Source organism: Candoia aspera, chromosome 7 (assembly GCF_035149785.1).
Source record: "Candoia aspera isolate rCanAsp1 chromosome 7, rCanAsp1.hap2, whole genome shotgun sequence".
Lineage (NCBI taxonomy): Eukaryota > Metazoa > Chordata > Lepidosauria > Squamata > Boidae > Candoia > Candoia aspera.
The window spans coordinates 74,664,214-74,686,308 of record NC_086159.1 but is presented as its reverse complement, the minus strand read 5'-3'; the positions used below and the strand labels follow the sequence as shown (position 1 = coordinate 74,686,308).

The window sequence follows — 22,095 nt, the reverse complement described above, 5'->3', positions numbered from 1 at the left end:
TCCCTTCCATCAAACAGTGTTCTCCATCAAATAGCGTCATTTTTTTGGATTCAGGAGTCATACCTTTGGAACACCCTTCCCCCGGAAGCGAGGCTAGCCTCCTCTCTTTTGGACTTCAGGAAACGATTGAAGACCTGGCTTTGTCACCAGGCCTGGAGTGGGGAGAGGAAAGGCCACTCTTGGGGTTGGTTGGCTCCCTAGTCCCACCGAGGCCGGTCTTGCTCCCCTCTGAGTGGTATTAGATCTGCCATTACTTGGATCTCATTACATTTTATATTTATTTATTGATACTGATATTTATGGATTAATGATATTATTTATGATTTTATTGAATTTTAAACTGTTTTATTGTGAACTGCCCAGAGTCAGGGAGATGGGCAGTGATAAAAATATGATAAATAAATAAATAAATAAAATACCTTCTCTGGGGCACTGCCTGCCCTATGGAACAACATCTACAGAAGTCTGGATGATCCCTGAGTGCTTCATACAGCATTAAAGACCTGGTTGTTCCTCCATAAGTCAGCTATGCTGGCTAATGCTGTTTTTTAATGGGCTAAATTTGTGTCGGTGACCTCAGGTATTATGGCTGGTGTGTTAAATTGTTGTTTTCAAATAAAATCCCATTCACAGGACACAAAAGCTATTTTCTGGCTAGGCCTGGCGAAGTGTCCAAATCTGGATGGTAGGTGTATGTTAACCATTGTTTATCACCATTGTTTATTATAGTTACATCAACCTGGTACATTCCATCTGTGGTTACCTCCCCAGTTTAGCTTCTGGGCAGAGAAATGGCAAATGACAAAAATGACCACAAAAGAGGGCCTTTCCACCTAATGTTTATTCTGTTATGGATTTTTCCTCTACCCCCACTATCGGCAATTGGGGGCTCATACAAAGAGCAGAGAAAGTTCAGCCACTCCACACCCTAACATGAGTGTCTGCAATTCTGATTTGGCCATGGTGATGTCTTCATTTCAAAATGTGCTTTTTCAAGAAAAGTCAAGCAACTGGGAAGTTGGGTAGCAGCCTACTGCACTGGCCTATGGATTTCCGTGACATCTGGTGCCGAATTCAGAACTGCCAAACCTTACCCACAATTAGGCCAGAATTGGCTTAGCACATCATATGAACATGTTCAGTGACCTTGGTTAAGCTACATGGATTTTAGGAGGAATTGTTCCCAAATAAGCCTGCTTAGACTCAACAGCTTCTGGTTTCTTTCCTAGCCACTTAAATTCAGCTGCTATCTTTTCTCATAGCAATCCTCAGGCTGAACCTGCATTGACATTTCCAGGCAGAGTCAATGCTATCAACTCAAGATAAGTTCAGAACATTCGAGGTAGTGCTGCATTGTCATTCTTGAAAGTGCCTTCTTCATCTAGAAAAGTATTGGCTGTGCAGCTGATGTCTCCTGCTTGACAACTGCACGTACTTGTTGCTGGAAACAACCTACACCAGAAGCATTAAGGATTAAGGGCAGAATCTGCACGGTGGGGGGTTGTATAAGACAGACTCAAGTTAAAAAGCTGGCACGCTCTCCTCCTTGCCGTGCTAGTTTTCCACGGCTGCATTTGTCTTGTACTAAGCCATTATTAGTTTAATCATGGTTTGTTGCAAGGACAAGGAGTTTTCTTGACTGGGAACTGAACTTATAAAATCAGCAGCAGCAGTTTCTGAGGCCACACAAGACATAGTGGTGATGTGTGGATAGCCCCGGAGAGGGAAAAGGTTTTGCGGGTAGCTGGTTGGAGATAAATATAAAACTAAAACCAAAGTATGTTATCTAAGACGTAACACAGCTATATTAGCTTTCCGTAAAAATTTTCAGCAGATTACAGGGTCATACGTGCTGAATAAACTACAATTGGCTTATTTCACACAACAAGCTACACCATTAGCTATAGTTTGTAAACCACAATAGTTGCTTCAGTATACACACCCCAATTGGGCACAGCACCACAGTCTAATCGTTTCAAAATATATACCTCTTTCTTTTCACCTCCCTCCAAATTTATGGGGCAAAAGTGATCAGAACACTGACCTGGTATATATTTAGATCCATAATTACATCAATACATTAGATCATCAAACGCCACTGAAGCAGGCAATTGACATCCTCAAGGCCACACACACTGCATAATTCCCTAGTTTGGGGCCCTGAACGCTTAAAATAAATCGCTAAACAAGGTGGCTCAGATTCCCACTACATCAGAGACCCACAGTGTACAGTATAAAATAGACTTATTATAATTTAAAATGCAAAGGAAAAAACCAATATCCTGTCCCCCAAATAAACAAGAGAAAACAAAAGCCCAGTTATGCCAAAGGATGTAACCCTGCCTAATTCTCAACCTCAAAAATGTTACATGAAAAGGCTGCCCACACCAGAATCACAATGAAGAAATCTTAAGCCTCAAATTTTCCAGATGATCTGTGGAATAAGGATGTCTGCCAACGATTTGCCTCTGAGTTCATACTGAGATATTCAAGCAACACAAGTTGGTTTTTTTTTGTCCACAACAGATAATTTCAAAAGTTTCAACATATATCCAGATGGAGAATCAACCCACATTAGGAACTGGAGTGATTTCACAACAATTTAAAACATTTATACACATGCTTTTCTTGCGTGTTCATTCTCAAAGCCTGTGCAGGTAATTTAAAAAATGGTCTTTTTATCATAAATGTATAAGCCCCAGGCCTTGGGCTGAAGTGGGTACAGGCCCCTTGCATGTTAAATGTCTCTTTTTAGACCTTGTGGTCTTTTCCCCCCAAATGCCTGTTCTTTAGTTTCTAGTTAGTTTTTTTTAATTGTTTTAACACCCCAGAGTGGCAATGGAGTTGGGCATCCTTACAAATTTAATAAATAAATATTTCTTGTAAATCTACAATCTGGGGGACACTAAGGGCTCGTTTGAAAGGCTGGTTATGCTTCTGGCTAGCCCAAAACATTTTGCACAAGACAAAACAGGGACAAACACACCGGGCTGGCAGCTGGAGTTTATTCAAGACTGGCAACGGGGTGAACACTCCATTTTACTACTAAGAAATCTAAGGAAAGGGGAAAGGTTCATTAATTCCAACCTCCAAAGGAGGGAAGGACCGTGTCAGACAAGAAGGAGCAGCTGGGTGGAACTATGGGCTAACCACTCTCCCAGGACTTATCCCCTGAGATAGTTTGTTCAGTTTTCCTGAGGATCAGCTTGGCTCAGTTCCAACATTGCAACTGAAACTGAAAGTTTGAATGGAACTGAAATAATATGCAGGGATGAGAAGCCAACAGAGCCTTGGTTTCCAACAGCAACTACTTTTCTCAGGCAGTATTCATTCAAACCACAGGGTCAGGATGAGTGCATACCAGTGATTTTCAACCTTGGCAACTTTAAGATGTGTGGACTTCAACTCCCAGAATTCCTCAGCCAGCTATGGGGAACTCTGGGAGTTGAAGTCCACACATCTTAAAGTTGCCAAGGTTGAAAATCACTGGTTTATTCAATATGCTAAGCTTGATCAGTTTTAAAAAGTTTTTTTTTAAGTTTTTTTTCCTGAAAGCTCACTTTTAATGACTCCACACAGGCAGATTTCAGGCAATAATACAGAACAGATCGCCAATGCTACTTTCAGGACTTTTTGGGGAGGGAAAAACGATCCACTTCAGTCTACAGCGCCAGGTTTCCCAGTAGGCGCCGGGTCGCAACCCAGCCCTACTGCGCTTACTTTCGCTTTCGGTTTCGCAATGCGGCCTAGCTGCAACGTAGCGCGTTGGAAATTTGGTGGGCTCATGTTTCAGTGCAACCTAAAAAAAACTTTCACTAAGCAGGTGTGAAAACAGCTTTGGTTAAGAACCAGCGATTAGAGTACTGGGGGGATCTAAATTAAGTCCACCGCCAGCTATGGAAGAAAGTTCCTTGGGGGGGGGGTACTGGGATCCAAACGCACACAGCTCCATCTATCTGCCTATAGTAGTGATGCGGTGTGTGTTGTGTGAGTGAGAGTGTGTGAGAAATGGAGAGAAATCTCCGCCTTACGGTCCGCAGGAAAGGCGGGATAGAAAGCTCACAACCCAAGGAATGATGCGCGGAAATCGAAATGACGCGCGCGAATCCCGGCGAGCCAATGCCCAGGACGTCCGCGCACAAGACCCCTGGCCCAATTCTCGGCGCCCGCGCCTCCGTGCGGGAGCCGGACCCCCTCCGCGGCTGCCGTGAGGGATGCGGGGGGGTCCCAGCCTCGTCCCGCGGTGCCTGGGTGGGGGAGAGGGGAGGGGAGGCGAGCGGCGGCGCGCCCGCGCGGCAGAACCGGGGGCGGCGGAGGCGGGGCGCTCGCGCGGCGCTGGCTGTAACCCGAGCGCAGCCTGTCGGGCGCGCCAGCCAGCGAGCCGAGGCGGGCGGAGGGAGGGAGGAGCTGCCCGCCCGAGCCCCGCCGCCCGGAGGTCAGCGCGGGGCGAGACCCGCCCGCCTCCCCTCCCCTCCCCAAACTCCGGCGCCCCTGGCAGGAGCCGCCCCGTGGGCTCTGCGGCGGAGTCTCCGCAGCCGCCGCGCCGACCCCGGGAACTTCGGGGCGCCGCAGAGGAGCCTGCGCCCGTCCGGCCCCGAGGAGGGGGGCGCCGCTTGAGCCGCCCCTGCCCGGCGGGAGGCGGGGAGACCGGCTTGGGCTCGCCGAGTGGAGGGGAGCCAGTCGCCGCGGGTGCCCGGCGGTGGGAGCCTCCGGCGCGGCCGCTTCCTTCCTCGGCTGGTGGGTTTCGCCCCGGCAAAGCGGTAAGGAGAAACTTCGGCGGTCGACCTCGCTCCCGTCTCCGCCTTCCTCTTCTCCGGCTCCTTTTTCCTGGAATCTCTTCCTTCCCTCCTTTCGCCTTTTGGCCAATTCCTTGTTCTCTCCTCTCCTGCTTCGCTTCTCTCTCCCATCCCTGCCGTCTTTCCCCTCTGGACCTCCCTCCTTTTTCCTGCCTCTCCTCCCATTTTCGCTTTGGATGCCTCTGAGCCATCTAGCCTTTCCCTCTCTTCTCCCTTAAAAAAAAATAAAGGGGGTGGGTGGGAGGCAGGAAAAATCTCTGCTTTGCATTCGGATCCGGTTTAAGGTTACTCAGAAACAAGGGCTGTGAATTCCGTGGCACTCGGACTCGTCTGCAGGCGTGGAATTGAGATCTGTCGGAAAGGCAACTTGGGCTCTCAAGGGTGCTGAAGAAGACAAGGCTGCGTTTCCGGAATGGGACAATCATGAACGTAATTTCTTTCTGTCTCTATTCCATATAGCTAAAAGACCTGGATAGCTCCCAATTTCATCTCTGTGGGGTAGAGGGTTTATTAATTCTCCTTTTTCCTCTCCCCCCACCCCCACTCCCATTTAGTTAAAAAACGTGGACTGCAAACCCAGGCATACTTTTCGGGTAAGTACGTTGAGTATGTTGAGGACTAAGTTCTGAGTAAGCTTGCATAGGAGATGTGCTGGTGGAGGCAAATGTTGATAGTAGAGGGCGGATCTGATTTTTTGGAGCAGCCGAAGAGACTCTTTCTGTGACTCACTGATCCGTAGTTCAAAGTTTGTGTGGGTTTCTGTGTTTCTAATCCTCTGCTGTGATGCACATTTTTTCGCTCCGTTGGATGTCAGGTTGACGTGACTGCCCGCGTGTTTGAGGAGGGTCTGTTGCTTGCGGATTTGAGGGATGTTTTATAAATCAAAATGCAATAAGCAGAGTTACAGTTTTGAACTTGGGTGGTGTAGACGATGTCATTGCAGTGGGAAGAGGAAGAAAGCATGGCTGGAAAGTAATTGCACTCTTGACAAAAACACGTTGTGTGACTGAGTTGTGAAATTTGCCTTGTGTGTTTTGTGTTCTGAGCCGTACATAGGTGGCATCAGGACCAATTAAAATTAAAAGCATACTGAACTGTGAAAATGCAGGAAGAAAAGGGTTGCTGCTTGATTTCCAAACAGAAAGGACTGAAGCACCCAATACGCCGGATTACGAAAGTATATTTTGTAGATGGGAAAAAAAAAAACATGCATGTGTAGTTTCTCAAAGTAATTTATCCTCCTTTCAGGATGATGGATGTGGGGTACTGTTGGTTTTAAGGAAAATGCTCATTAGGAAAAGTTTTCATTGCATGAGATAATTTTATAAGCAATGGTTATCATATATCTCTCAAGTACTTGCTTTGCTAGGGATAATCACTGAAAAACAAGTCCTTCAAAGCCAAATTTGTTAGTTGCTGTATTTACGTTGTGTAACCACTCCTTGTAATTTTTGAATTGCTGACCCAGAAATTTTATGAAAAGAATATACAGTGGGGGGTTGGGGGGTGGGAGGGTTTGGAAAATGTCCTCATCACTGATGAATCTGATCATACTGTGTTTACTGCATATATGTATCTGTATGGGCAAAGGGACAGCTTTTGGAATACCATTCCTTCATTAAATGAAGAATTTGAAACTGAGAATCATTTCAACCTCTCTTTAGTGCCAAAGAAGAATTGCCCCAACAATATGAATTCATAGCCTGTGGCCATGGGGAGATGCAAATTTTCTGCTCTGTAAGTGGGAATATGTAACTTTTTGATACTGTAGGAATGCTGATAAGTTTTACAGCTGTTAAGTACATTACATCTGAATAGGATTTAAGAGTATAGAGGAACATCTGATTTCTAATATTCCTTCTGATGCATTGTGGACTATGTGAGGCATGGAAAGTGGTCCTGCACTTAGACCTTACTAGATTAGGATATTGTACAACTTAGCACAAGTATTCTAAGTAAGAGCCCTCCAGCCCTTGAGTTTGGACATGCCTAAAGGTGGGTGTAAGTGTTCCTTTCTGTAATGTTTTTATAGTGACTTCTGAATCTAGTCTGATTTTTTCCTCCCTACAAGCAGGACACAAACAGAGAATTAGGCAGAAAGTATTTTGTAAAGTCGTCAGCTTGTGTTTCAAGCAACCGAGAAAATTGGCTCTTCTCTATAGTGAAAAATATATTCAAAATTATTATGGAAGAAGAGAGATCTCTTTTTCTCTCACCTGTCAAGATAGCAATCTGTGAAGAAGAGAATAATAGCTGAGAGCTTATATTCACTGGGCTTCAAAAATATATTTTATTACTCTTCAGCACACTTGGAGTATTTATTTCCCTCTATTATGCATTGCAACTGTTGTAAGAGCTACTTAGCGGGTGGATTTCAGGAATCATGCTTAAACATGTAAGACATTGAATTGTAGTTAAATATAGATGGCTAGGCTAGTATCCTTCTGTTAGGGCTAAACCAGAGCTTTTTTTTTTTTTGCATCTTAACTAATGACATCCTATATTTCTATGTGGGACTTTCACTTGCACATCCTAACCCTGAACATCTTCTAAACTTGGAGGCCATTCAGAAATGTTTTGACATGTAGACAGTTGTACTCTTATAAACTTGTAAAATGCTGCCACAAAGTCTCTTTCAAATAACTCGCTACTCTTGAGTCTTGTCTAGTGTAGACTATAATCCTTGAACATGGTGGATGGGATGCATCAGAACCTTGAATTCATCTTGGTTGTTGAGGTCTTCAACCATCCAAGTCTATGCATTGGCTGAAAAAATACCTTGTGATCCAGATTATCATCAGGTTAATGAATACCTAGTTGAAGTATAAATGGATAAAGCCATTCATTTATTCAGCAAAAGTATACATCTGAATAGCAGGTTAGAAACAATAAATATAGCTAGTATCTTCATGCTTTCTTTGCTTAGTTATGTTAGAGAATGCTGAGTAGACAGCTGGATCCTGAAAGATGTTTTTAAAAACTCCTTTAAATGTCCTTGTGGAGGACTTTTTTTTCAAATTAGAGTTGAAGTTGTAAATGAATGGGACACAGTTGCTTGGAAGAGGCAATCTTAACATGGGCTTGGCCCCAGCAAACCAATAAAAATGTAACAATTTAAAATCATTGAAAGGTTATAGAGGTTAGGAATATCTATTTTTTGGAGTATTTCAACCCTCTTTTAAATAGCCGGAAATTCTCAAAAAACCTGTTTCACTAGTTTGGGAAGGGGCAGTTGTAAAGTGGGCTTTTTGGGGGGTGGGGGGGGGGTAACTACTTTGGCAATTCTCAGTTTGATGGTATCTCCCAATCAGTGCCATTGTCAGGCTATTTGTTGATTAACTTGACCCTAATTGCTTTGCTCTGTTTATCTCTGCATTTCTCTCCCCCATTCTTCAGCCTAAAGGAACTTTTCAGGTTTAATGGGATTCTCTCAATCTGCATGTGTCCTCTTCAGTAACTTGGGGGGCATAGCCATTGTTTATCTTAAAGCATGGCTAGGCAAGCTGTAGCCTGTGGCCACGTACAGCTTCCAGAAAACCTTTGAGTTGTCCTGTTCAAATCAGCAGAAAAGCTGTCAATTTGAGGCAACATTAGGGAGGATTTTTATTTTTGTTTAGCAGTGTCTTACCTCCAGAGGGTTCAAAATAGATGCATTCAGCTGAATTCATCTATTATGAAACCTTAAACCCTCCAGCCACCCCCCAAAGGGCCCCAAATCCATTTCTGGAAATGTTACCATGGCACCAGACATGAACCCCATTGGCCTTGGAGGCTGAAATAATTTTTTGAAAGTGCGGCACAGCCAAAACACTAGCATTCAACCCATGCCTAATTCTGGCTTTTTGTGGATTGTGACTGGATTTTACCCTTGATCGTGCTTCTCAGTTCTTGTGAATGAATATACACGCATCACTGAAATCCATCCCTCAACATTTCTTTGAGAAGAGTTGGATTTCACAGGTAAGTATAATGTTTATAGACTTACAGTAGAGACTTATTGAAAGCTGGGGACCTTGGTATCTAGACCTAGAGACACATGTATAGTTCTAATCATGTTACTTGGACTTCCTCATAAGTAAGCATAAGTAGAAGAGTAGGCCCATGCTAAAATATACTAAAATATCTATTTGCTAACCTCTCTTCCATTGATTAAGATGTTGTCATATCTTTTGAAGTTTAAAAAATGGTGGAGTGGGACTTAAATTTCCCCATTACCAATTTGCTATATTCATATCTCTCAGTCAACCCAATCTAGTCTGGAGTTTGTTCTGCCTAAATTCATTTATCTCAGCAAACTCTGCTCTGCCTAATTGGTTATACAATCTGTTTGCTGGAGCTGGAAAAGTACAGAACATGATTCATTTATTGTGAGAATGAGAATGGAATTGATATGACATATAATTCCTTAGTTGAACTTTGGCTTGTGCATGGTACCTATGATATCTTTACACTTATGGCTCCGATTCCCAATAACTTTTGTCTACTCCCTTATCTAAATGTAACCCAGATAGTTGTTGTATATTCTCTAGAATGACATTTTTTAAAGCTTGCATAAAGCAGCATTTGGGAGAGTTTTCATAGCAGAGAGATTTGAGAATGCAAGCTGTGAGTTGAGTATGCTTGCTTCAAATCTCACCTGAGCCACAAACCTGCCAAGTATTTTAGCAGCCCACAATTCTTTCAATATAGGGATACTGGCCTATGTTATATGACTGGGTAAAGATTGCTAATTGGACTTTGAAGAAGCAGGGTAAGAAGAATATTGATGCCTTTGAACTTGATATTGGAGAAGGCCCCTGAGAATACCATGGACAGTCAAGAAAACAAACCAATGGATCATCGAACAAATCAACCCAAAGTTCTCACTTGAGGCACAAATTACCAAGCTCAAATTATCCTACTTTGGACACATGATATGAAGACCCAGCTCTCTGGAGAAGGCTCTAATGCTGAGAAAGGTGGAAGGAAAGAGAAAAAGAGAATGACCAGCAGCAAGGTGGATAGACTCATTTACTGTGACAATGAGTGCACTGTTAGAAGACTTGAAAGATCAGGTTAGGGGCAGATCGTCATGGAGAAAATCTATGTGGTCATTGTCACAGAGTTGACGATGACTTGATGGCACATAATCATTCAAAGACTGCAAATACTATATGCTCTGAATACTTCCAATGGACTTCTGAATGCCAGGTATTCTATAAAGTCAGAGAAGTGAAAAGGGAGGGAAGCATAAACTAAAGAGACTTCATAATTGTAATCAAATCACAACTTTTCAAGTCAGTTTCTCCTGTTTGTTTGTATAATGCTTTCAAAAACCGGATTAGCCTTGCCAAAGGAATATGTAGTACTTTCTACAATCCAGGATTACCAAACAAAGCATCTTGCAGGGCAACCTTGTCCTTACATTCAGTGTTGTGCGATCACACATGTTGCTCAGCTGTTGTTGATTTCTCGGCGGTGCACACTTGAAAGGAAGGCTGGGGAAAAGGCTGCATGGCAAGAGGGAAAAAGAGGCTTTAGTTTCATTGATCTGTGCCATCCAGCTGCTAAAGCCCTTTGCTAGGAAAGCTCCTGATAGCATCCAGACAAGGCTAAGAAGCTGTAACATCTGGAAACAAATCCTTGGCCTCAGGACCACCTTAATAGTTGAGTTCTTAAACTAATTTTACTTTTTAGTGGGAGCTACTGCGTCGTAACTTAGAATGACTGCATTCTGCTAAGACAACCTTTTGGTTCCCAGTTTCTGGGATATTATAGTTTATTTCTTCTTCCATTGCTTGTTTGTAGAACAATGGATAATTTACAATTTTACGTTGTTCTAACACAAATATGAAAAATAGTGGTGTGTTTATCTAGCATTCTTTCAAGAAACAGAGAGAACCTACATCTTCTGTATGTATTCATCTTACGCCCCCATAGTTTTCTTTCTTCCATGCCTTATAAATTGTCCTCTAAATATTGGCAACCCTAGGAATGTTTTTCCCATATAGCCCACTATTTCTGTAATTATTTATCTGCAGATTTTTCTTCTAAAAATCTTTTCATCTAGCTAATGGTTTCAAATTCCTCAGTAGTTTGAGGTGCCTGTTTTCTTACATGTGTTTTGTTTTTTCAAGGATAGAAATGTACTGTTCAGTGAAATTTTATGAGGCTGCATTGGCCAGATTGATGTTTAGAAAGACCTGAATTCGTGCTGAGGATTCTTCTGACTTTTATGGACAGGCAAATAGATTTTGGAAGAATTTAGGAAAGTACTCTGTTTCTTCTTGAAAATGAATGTAATATTTTTGAAGCCGGTGAAGCTCCTACTGTATGTCTTCTTAACCTTGTAGAAATAGTGTGACCACTCTCACCGATTTGCAGGTAAATTCTTAAAAGTGGATGTTTCTCAAATATTCAGGAGTTCCATGATAGCATTTGGATCAAGTAAAGCCTTGCCATATTAACTCCCTAGAAAATTAAATTAGGGCAGCTTTTTCCATTTTCGTGTCCTCAAGTTATCTTACGCTACAACTGCCAGGTTGGCTGAAGATGGACATTGGGGTCCAACACATTTAAATAGTGCCCCCAAAGGTTGTACTGTACACCCATAATCTGGGAGTTTAAACTACCCGTGTATACAGAATTTGTTAAAAATAAACCCTCACCCAAAGTTTAAACTGTCTCTTTCATGAACACAGTTTCCTCTGTTGCTCCTGGTCTGTCTTTCATGCATTTCATATTTTAAAGTTTATTCAGTTACCCTTAAAATGAAGTGACCTGTTCTAATGGGTTCTAACACTGCACTTTGTTTTTAGATTTATAAGCTTAAGCCCAGAAGACTTTTTTCATGTTTGGGAGAATGCATGCCAAGTTTTGCTAGGGGAACACATTTGAAAAAACCATACGCATTAATTATATTTAATACATAATTTTATATTCTAATATATAATGTTACGTTTTGTATTTTGCATGTGTATGTTTTATTCTTCTAAGTCACTTCAGGTTTATGGCAACCTATGAAATAAATAAATACCCTTAGAGAAAGTTGCAACCAGCATTTGATTGCTTTTTTTAAAAAAAAATGCTGATTTTATAAAGAAATTGGTATTGGTGCTAGTGAATCACATGAATTTGTGCTATTTGGTATAATAGAGGAAAGGAAAACAATATGTAGCATTGTATATTACTTTAAAATGATCAAAGCCTATGCCTTACTCCAGTAATTTTTAAAACAACCCTTAAACCTCACTTGCTATTATTCGTTCTGTATTACACGTTGACTTTGAAAGAACAGCGGTTCATGTCATTTACTATATATAAACTAGTGGTTTATTAGTTAATGACATATTTACACACATGGCAGCATGTAACTTGACCTTGGCTGATCTCAGAAGTTAAGCGGGACCAACGTGGTAGTTGGATGAAGGACTACCTGAAAATTTCTGGGGTATCATGGTTAAATTGAAAAGTCAACGAATATCCTAGAACACTGTTTCTTGACCTTGGCAACTTTAAGGTGTGTGGACTTCAACTCCCAGAATTCCCCAGCCAGCCAGCCAGAATTCTGGGAGTCGAAGTCCGCACATCTTAAAGTTGCCAAGGTCGAGAAGCACTGTCCCAAGAAGACAGTAACAAGCTGTGAAGAAAACCTCATGGATGCTTTCACACCAAGAGCTGATCTCACTTAATTAGGATACAACTTACAATATCGGAACGGTTCCATATATATTTTTGTAATAACATATTTTTGATTTAATTTGACTCTGATTTGCATTGCAAATGTTCTTATGACATGAGAAATCTTACGTTCATTAAAAAGCAGTTTGTATGGTAGTGTAAGATTAACACCGCAGGTTGTGCACAAGTTCCGGTGCTGTGAAAAAGGGAGAGATAATTGAGTAAGAACGCTGCTTGGCATATAGTTTCAGTTAATGCAGTATTTTCCAATATGGGGTATCTAGTTATTAAAGCTGTCTTCGTTCATTGCAGTTGGCTGGAGTTTATGAAAGTTGCGATTCAAGAATGGGAGTGTAGAAGTAGGAGAAAAAAATGAATTGAACCTAGCAAGAGTCATGTGATGGAAGCCAATTCTTTTTGGATTGCTAAAAAGGCAGGTAGACACTTCTTTGGTGAATTGTTAATGCTGGGAAACGTTTGAGAAGAATGCAGTCCTGCACACTTTGAGCAACCAGCTTGATTTATCCACGTGACCTGTTCTCTTGGCTTCCAAACTTGGCTTGGCTTAAATGGGTCTTGTGAATGCCCTCTCACAGTTTGCTCCTGTCATCTTCCAGAATGTTCTTTGACTTCTCAGTTCAGCCAACATACCCCTGAAATTCTCAGGCAGTCTCCCATCCAACTACTAATCAGGTTGGCCCTGCTTAACTTCTGAGACCAGCTGAGGTCTGGTTACATGCCGCCACTTGTGTGATCATGTTGTTAAGTAATAAACCACTAGTTCATAATAGTACGTGACGTGAACCCCTGTTCTTTCAAAGTCAACATGTAATGCAGAGAACTCTATAGCAGCAATTGTGTATGCTAAGGCCATTCCGTGGATCGTATTCCTGTGAGAGAGTGATGAAGTTGGTAACGTTCCCTCCTGAGGCAAAAGAGTTTCTATGGAAATGTTTCCTGTTCTTCAGAAGCAGCAGGTTTATAAGCCATGAAAAATATGCACTGACTCCCAATTGTTGTTCATACAGTTGAAGTTTGTACCATCATATTAAAGAAATTGCAAAGAATCCAGAGTCAGGCTATCTGGAAAGACTGCCTTCTCCTGAATCAAGCTGCCATTGTATCATCACACACTAATGATGATCAACTGTGGCGGCCGTTTTGGCACTGTCTTTCCAGACTCCTAAGAAATGGTTGGTTGAGCAGATTGGGAAATGAGACATTTAAGGCCTTGGGAGCATAATTGGTGGGTGGCGAGAGAGAAAAACTGAGACATGTAGATCCTCTTTCATTGTCTGAGGAGATTCTGAGTGCCCCCAGCATAGCACGCTGCTTTCTTTTCCTCCATCTTCTCCTCACTGCATTCTCTGCATCCTCTTTTAAATAACCTTTTCCTTGCATGATTTCCCCTTGCCTATTTTTGAAGCCGTCACTCAGCCACCCCTTCAGCTGGTTAATGTTTGTCTTGATGTGTCATTATCTTTAGGTTTTCAGCCTGTACATGTAGAATTTTGCAAAAGTGTTGTGCTGATTAGTTCGAAACTTTGAATTCATTAGAAAGTTTGAAGGGAGAGAGTTATTTTCCTTGGAATAAGCATATTTAACAGCAGTATAAAATGTTTTAGCTGCTGTTTTCAGTGTCATGTCTAGACACTGTAGATGCAATGCTATGTATTAAAACCTATGATTTTTTTACCCTCTGTAATGATGAGTGGACTGTATTATACAATAAAAGCTTCCTAGTGAAATTACATTGTAGATATCTATAGGTTTGACAAGAGTGATCCTACAAAGTTGTAATAGATCTTTGTATACATATGCCTATATATGAATATTGTATCCCCTTTTCTGTTGCTGCATCCCAGTTTTTCTTCCCATCGCACCAAACAATCTTCTTTGACTCATAAATATGAAGCAGTCAGACACATTTGTGTAATCTCTGCCTAGTTTCTTTTCTTGGTCATACTTGGAGTGTGGCAACATGGCAGAAGCTGAGCTCAGTGTTGTCCAGATGAGAAACATCCATTGGGTTGCCAAACTGTTGCTCCCAAGTCTGCCCTTTTATCTGTTCCCATGTCAGAGAAGTACAGTGTTGCGGAACTTCCTACAGGCTAGGCAAGTAGGATTGAAGTCCAATTTATTCTTCTGGGTTAGAACTCAGAGGGGGATTTCCATTTTCCCTGGTCTGAAGGAGGGGAAGGATTGTTCTCTGGATCAATTTAAATCAAGGACGGTCTAGGTTCTGAAATTATTTTGAAGGAAGTCCTTGGGACTTGCAATCCTCTTTTAATTAAGAACTGCTTTCTCACTGGCCAGAACAATAATTTCCCTGGCGATGCCCTCACATCTCAAATTTGTAGCTGAAATTACTAAGATAAACAAAAGAGAAGGTTAGCTATGAGCTCCTCTCCTTGGCTGTTTTTGTTACTTTACAGGGTGCATTGTAACCATTTGGAGGGCTTCAGTTCACCAGCCAAAGGAGGCCTTTGAATGTCTCCCTGGAAGATCTGTAACCACATTTTGGTGGGGTAAGAGCCAAGATGTTATGAGTATGGATGGTGAGCAGGAGGGGGCCCCTTCCCAGGGAAGAAAATGCATGCGTAGTTTAGAGGCTTTGAACTGTCCTTCAAAGGAACTCAGAGCAGACCCTCCTTGAGTTTTGGGGTTTATCTGTCTGGGTTTCCCACGCTCCTTCAGTTTTGTTGGATTTTCTGTCTACTAGAGCAGTTCAGTAAACACTAGAGACAATCTCCTTGTCTCAGCGTGGTTTTTTGCTTAAGTCAGGACACAAGACACCTCACAGAGGTTTTGTGTTCCATTTCCATCAGTATTTTCTTATTTATTATGCAAAATCATGTTGCTGAAGAGTTGGCCATTTTGCCAGTGAATTTCATCAGTTCAATCTTGGTACTTTGAACCTTACAAATACAGTGCTGGCAGCGCCCGTTGGCCCATGAACCACCCAGTCCTGTTTAAATGGAGGGTTGTGCTCAAGTACTTAAATGACAGCAAAATTTCCCCCTCCGGTTGGTGCAGAAGAACTCTGTATGTTAGGGGAAGGGGGAATTTGAAGTAGGTTCGTTACGTGAAGATGCTCAGATTTGTACAGGTCAGGTATTCCAGAATTAGGTTGCATCTCAGGGCACTGCAAAATTACTGCCATCTCAAACTGTTGTGTTTTGGCAGAAATAAGTGGTGACCTCCCTAACTTTTGCACAGGCATAAAATATTTACTTCAGAAGCGAGTGGGAGAGTGAGGATGACTGGATTTTATTTTTAGTGCCCATGCTATGAATATTTAATCTAGTAGAAATTTCATTATGAGGTTTCCCTCTTTTAAAACTCAGCCCACATCTGCTTACTGAAAACAGATTAAGTTCCATAAATTTACTAGGTTTCAATGAAGACACCTCTGCAATTATATGGAATGGCTGAGTAAGGTTAGCATGAAGGAGAAGAAAAATCTTAGCTTGTTTTGAGAAAGGTATCTAAAGGAGAACAATATTTTCTGCCCTGTTGGACTGTGATCAGTTTGTTCTACATGGGGAGATTGTTCTCTTCTCTCATTGTGCTGGACAACCTGTAACCCCATGTAGCCCCCTCAGCTGCTGTTTTGCTGCTTCACACCATCTCCTGTCTGCATAGTTTGAAATTTACCATTGCAATTTATCACAAATGGCCATTTTGCTATCTCTCAAAAGTCAGGTTTTGCAGGGTTCAATACTTTTGAATGGGGTGAGGTCCATGGATCTATGGGGGTGGCTCTGTTTATTTTCTTGCTGGCCCAACGCACTTGAATGCCATTACTCCATCCAGTGCAGTACTTGGCCACAACACTACAGCAAATGGCTATGGAAAGGTTGCCCACCCCCCTGATAGAGAGGATTATAGTATTAGTCAATGTTCAGGAGTATTTGGAGGGATTATGCGCGAAAAAAAGCAAACTGTTTTTTGTTCAGATGCAGTCACTCGATGAAAGCTGGTGCTTCAAAGCAACTGTTACATGTTTAACAACGTTAAGAATGCTAAGGCTTACTTTAATGAATTTCAGAGATTAATTTACCAGGAAAAGAAATGCAAGAGGAATTTATGATTTCTGAAAGTTTGGTTGCTAAGAAAAATCAGGTGTGTTTTCAAGTAATTAGGAAGTGGAGAGGTATGAAAACTATAAAAACTATGTGTTACCCTTTATACTTTAAATCACGACCTTCAAATTGAGTTTACTTTTACCTCCCTAGCATTTTAGTGCTGAAGATTAGAGTCTTTTTCTAAAGCGGATCAGTAGAGTTTACTTTCTCATTGGTTGAATTGCTTAAGTCCAACTAAAAATATTTACCAGGCAATAATTCTCACTGAGTTCACTGGGTCTCATGTCTGAGTAGATATATAAAAGGTTGTATTGCACAGCAGCAATTGTAAGGGCATTTATCAGTGAAAATAGTGGCTGACTTACAACTAAAGCATTTATCATGTCTGCAAGTCTTTCCTTAAAGAGTAAGCTCAGATAAGCAGAAGTCCTTCTGAAGATAGCCCAGATGTTTGACTGACTAGTCGATGGGAAACAGTCTTCTACTCTGTGACTTGCAGGCAGTGGAAATGCACACCCTAAAGAGGTCCGCTTGGCCCTTGTGGAAGGAAGGTCTTATTGAAAGCTCCAGAACATGCAAATTCTTCCTTTCCATTCTTGTCATAGGAAAGTAAGCAAAGAAAACAGTCCTTTTCTTTCTTCCCTCCCTCCAGTGGAGGTTCTGGAAGGAGCAAGCCCATCTCCCCATCCTTTCTCTCCAGCAAAACTTTTGGAAGCCCCACAGATCTCTGCCCTTTCTCATCTTCTCAGCCACCCAGAGAAGTAGCCAGTTTCAAAGGCAGGTTTCTGGGTTCCCAACATGTTAGATTTTTATTTGGATGTCAATTTTAACAAAACACCATGTGAAAGCTGATGTCTTTCAATAAAATCTGTTAGTCAGAAATGGTGCTATTAGATTCTTCCTGATTTTATGTTGGGAGCAATCTTACCAAGGCAGGAAGTGATCACATGCATGTATGCAGAAATCAGAGTGCAGTGCAGTACTGTAGCTTGTTTTCTTTTTTCCCATGTTGTGTGGGAGCGGCTGTTCAGTTTGGTGGTGGCAGTTACTGATGCTGTGCAAAGCTTTGCACTTGGTTTGGATAGAGCCTTGAAAATGGTTGGGAGCATAAACGTCCCTGTCTTCAAATTTCATCAACTTCAATTTAAAATATACATATATATACATACATACATACATACATCTCTTCTTAGGAGAGCCTCTCAGCCCTTAAGGCTCCACAGTGCATAACCTGTCTTTGTTTAAAGAAAAACAAAGTTAAATATTTTAAAAGCATTTTTATCATTTACTTTATAACATTATATAGGAAAATGCAGACGTGACCCCAGGTCACAATTAAAGTAAGGAGTTGCGGACCGGTACTTTGTGTGCACCCAGGTATTCTGTGAAGTTTTTCCATGTTTTGACTTTTTGTCGCTTAACCTGATAAAGACATTATGTAATGTCTTGGTAATTTGGGTGATGTGCTTTGGGTCGCAAGCTTTCCAAATCGGTTGCATAAAAGTGCAGCATAGCCTTTCAAGACTCTGTAAGCCTTCATTTGAATTCAACCAACAAGGTAATTGGTACACATCAGATGCCTTAAAAAAAGGAGAGAAAACGTTAACAGCACGTTGGAATATCTTTGTCAGGATGCTAACTTTTGCAGACACAGGCAGATTAGGAAACAAATTCATCTCCATCCTCAAACCACCCCACACTCTTTTCCTTAAGACCCTTGACTGCTGTCTGGCTGGGCTGATCATTGCAACTGGAGATTGCTCCAGTTTCAACTAGGAAAACATGCAATAAAGGTTACACTGAGGCATTCAAATAATGCAGATTGAAAATAGCAAGAATTGATACAGTTTCTGGTCAGTTTTCTAAAAGATGGATAAATATTGGTGTTTGTTACGTTACATCCTACTTTTTGGCTTTCAGAGCTGCTGAATAACAGAAGCAGATTAACACCCAATACTATTTATTAGATTAATGTCTTGCTTTGGCTTCAGGACTTCGAAGTACATAACATAATAGTCCTCCCCTCTGTTGGACAGTTTGGGCTAAGGGCAAAGGGTCTGGCCCAAAGTGAGCATCCTTGACTTCATCCTGGGTCCCCCTGGCCTGAATCACTCCACCCTGCTGCCCGATCAGTTGATTCTATTAAAAAATAGGAAGGCAATGGTGGCTGAACAGGTACCATGCTGTAACCTAGGTTCTCCAATGAGCATGCAGTGATCCTCTGAGAATCTATCACCTCTAATGCTATGGCTGTCCTACAGGCCGGAGCTGAGTAGTGTCCTAAATTGGTTCTTGGTTCTTCTCAGAAAAAATAGAGTTTGAAACAGCCGGCAGGGTGAGGAGGCAGGCTGGAGATGTTGATATATGATAGCAGAAGATTCTGCAGGATGTGGTTAAAAAAAGTCAAGATGGTGGCTTTGATGGTGTGATCAAAGCTCCAACTGTTAGGTGCATCACACAAGAACTAGTGGAACTTCAGTCATGCCATTTGGCCACCATTGTGACTTCTTTTATCACAACATGTGGACCGCCCTATACAATAACATTAACTGTCCATGGCCCAAACTTTACATTGGGGTGACGAGTTTGGTTCACTCCCTGTGTTGTGAAGGTGGACCTCAGCTAGCATGACAGCAGGAAAAACTGGGAGAGTAAGTTGAAAACATGAAGAGCACCAGGTTACCTATATTTTGCCCTAGATACAACTGAGTGAATTGGATTACTGTGCTGTAATGCCCTTGGATTACTATATTGCACTCTCCCTGGGGCTGTCCTTGAAGGCACTTCAGAAACCACAGTTAGTGAAGAACTCCACAGCCCCCATACGGGTGGGTAAGAGTCAGTTCCACAGCATATTTTGGGTACTTAATTGGGAGAAAGGGAGGAATATTGGAATATTCATTCACTGAATTCAATAAAATTCAGAGTGCTGGCTGTAGCCCTACAAAGCCATTTTCTCCAGGCTGATTCCACATGAGAGGAGATGCTTTGGAAGAAAGAGTGGGAGAAAGAAAAACAAACTCCCAAAACAAATAAGAAAAAATGAAACAACAAAAACATATTACATATTAAAAAATTATTCAGCACCATTTGTATACATCATTAAACTACAACCACACAGAATATTGATCATTCTTTCCAGTACATCAGTAGTCAGTTCATAAAGAGAAAATGAACACCTACTAAGAATCCCAGATTGTAATCTTTTAAGTCATCTTGCGCTAAAGAAGAATCTTTTTTTGCTGCCTCTCCCACTCAGTGAATCCATAATTCTTGACATAGTGGTATGTTCCAAATTTTTGAAGTACAGTATAATTCATGAATACACTGACACCTTTAAACCCTATCAATCTTTGTAGCATCATATTAACAGACAATATTTTATAAGCAGTAAGAAATTGGTTAGGGGGTGCAGCCAATGTCAGTTGCAACATTACTTTCCTGCTAGGTTTTGATCAGCTTTTTTCCCTCTGATCCTAAATGATGGGAATTGTGGTTCAATTTTTCTGGAGGACACTAGTTTGGAAAAACCTCTTTAATACAGTTCTGTTTTCCACTGCCTTAGTTTCACATTTCAGTTTGTTCCATTTTTCTACAGTGGTGTAATGCCTCTTGTGGGACTTCTATGTTAAGTTTTATTATTCTCCCAAGGAAAAGCTGTAGTTGGGTTGATGAGTGCAAAAACCTATAAGGCTGTGCAAAGCATTCAGGTGGCCTGCTCTGCCAAACCTAATAGCAAGAATGATGCACCTTTCTTTGAAGCATTAAAGCAGCCGCATCCTTTGCAAGGCTCATGCAACTGCTTCAGAGCCTCCTCCAGCTGTGTCTCCATGTATGGCACATGTGTACAACACTTCGTTGGCATTTCTAGCAGAAGTACTATTTAAGCATGCAGACATAGATAACTGAGAAAAGCTTTTGGACGGCTGTGCAGGCCTTGAAAAAGCTTTAATGCTTTGTGGGAAATGCTTGGTGTGCACTAATGTGCTTCTTGAAAAGCCCTATAAACTTGTATTCTATCCTTCATTTGGTTTACTTCCTTTTATTTAATTTAATTTTCTTTGTAGACCAATATTTTATCTTCTGAAGCTGTTTGCCTCTTAAAAAAAGGAGGTGGGGATAGGGACAGCTCATGTTCCCAAGCTTACAAATGGAAAAACAGGGTGGATGGGAGAAACAAAGAGAAGAAGCATAGAGAGAAAAAACAGAAGAGTGAAATCAGTTTGATAGTGTCAAAAGAGGTGATGAGTTGTAAAGAGACATGCACATCCAGCTGCATCCAGGCTGCATCTGTTGGAGTCCTTGCACTTTGGTTGGTAGCCGAGGACACAGTGTGGTTCTCCTCACTTCTTACTCCTGAGACATCTGAAAGGTGAAGCCAGTGTTTTTTTCTTTTTGGGAAAGGGAAACAAAGCTCCCAGTGGCTGTTCCTTCTCCTGTGGTGTGATATGTCATCTGCTGCTCTTTCCTCATTTTTACTTCTCTTTCCAGCTTTCAAAAAGAGCTACTCCAACTCCGGTTTTGGGAAAGGTTTCAGACATTCCTATACTGGATGGGGCAAAGGGAGAGAGCTTTGACGTGTCGTGAACAATTGTTACAGGGCTAATGTGTATTTGCCCATGAAGATATCTTGAGGTGAGCCTCTTGGTGACTTCATGGGCACATCCATTAATTTTCTTGGCAACAATATGGAAGTGGTTTGCTCTTGCCTTCTTTCAGGGTTTTTTTTTGCCGGGGGGGGGGGCGGTGGGAGACTTACAGCCTTGACATGCCTTGATGCTCTCCTGTCTATGTACTAACCTGGTTCCCCGACTATATTCACTGTCTGCTCTCCATACTGATATTGTGCTCTCAGAAAGACATAATGGTAGAAGCTATTTGAAGAACTTTTGTTTTGTTTTTGAAGGTTGTCGAAACATTCTGCTTAAAGAGTTTAGCCTTTAACTTTATGAAGGTGTGACAAACATCAGTAGATTTTTAAAGCCACTTGATTGGGTCATATTATTATTATTGTTATTATTATTATTATTATTATTCTATCCTGCCTTTATTATTTTTTTTATAAATAACTCAAGGAGGCCAACATAGTATGTGCCTTCCTCCTCCCCTTTTCCCTACAACAACAACCCTGTGAGGTCAGTTGGGCTGAGAGGGTGACTGGCCCAAGGTCACCCAGCCGGCTTTCAGGCCTAAGGCGAGACTAGAACTCTCCTACCACGCCTGATTGGCTCTTGGGCTGAGAGAGGGACTGGCCCAAGGTCACCCAGCCGGCTTTTGTGCCTAAGGCGGTACTAGAACTCATAGTCTCCTGGTTTCTAGCCCATTGCCTTAACCACTAGACCAAACTGACTTGATTTTGCTCTTAGTATCTCCATTGAAATCAGTTGGTCTATTCTAAATGGAACAATACCTGGATTTTAGTCATACAACTCTTGGATTGCTGATATGTCATTGTTCTCCTCAAGAGGATACAAACTGTCCCCATGAGAATTTTCTGGAATAGAAGATTTCCATTTTTGGAATTTAGCAATAGCAAATAGCAAGCCATTTCA

The 22,095-nt window shown here is 41.7% G+C and overlaps 1 protein-coding gene across 1 annotated transcript in view; it reads left to right on the top strand.

The window, feature by feature from the left end:
* Positions 1–4,606: 4,606 nt before the first annotated feature.
* RASSF8 (Ras association domain family member 8) overlaps positions 4,607–22,095 on the top strand; it is a 98,168-nt gene continuing 80,679 nt past the window's right edge. The window contains exon 1 of the mRNA XM_063308136.1: positions 4,607–4,760. The gene's annotated coding sequence lies outside the window, so the exon portion shown is untranslated. The remainder of the gene's footprint in view (positions 4,761–22,095) is intronic.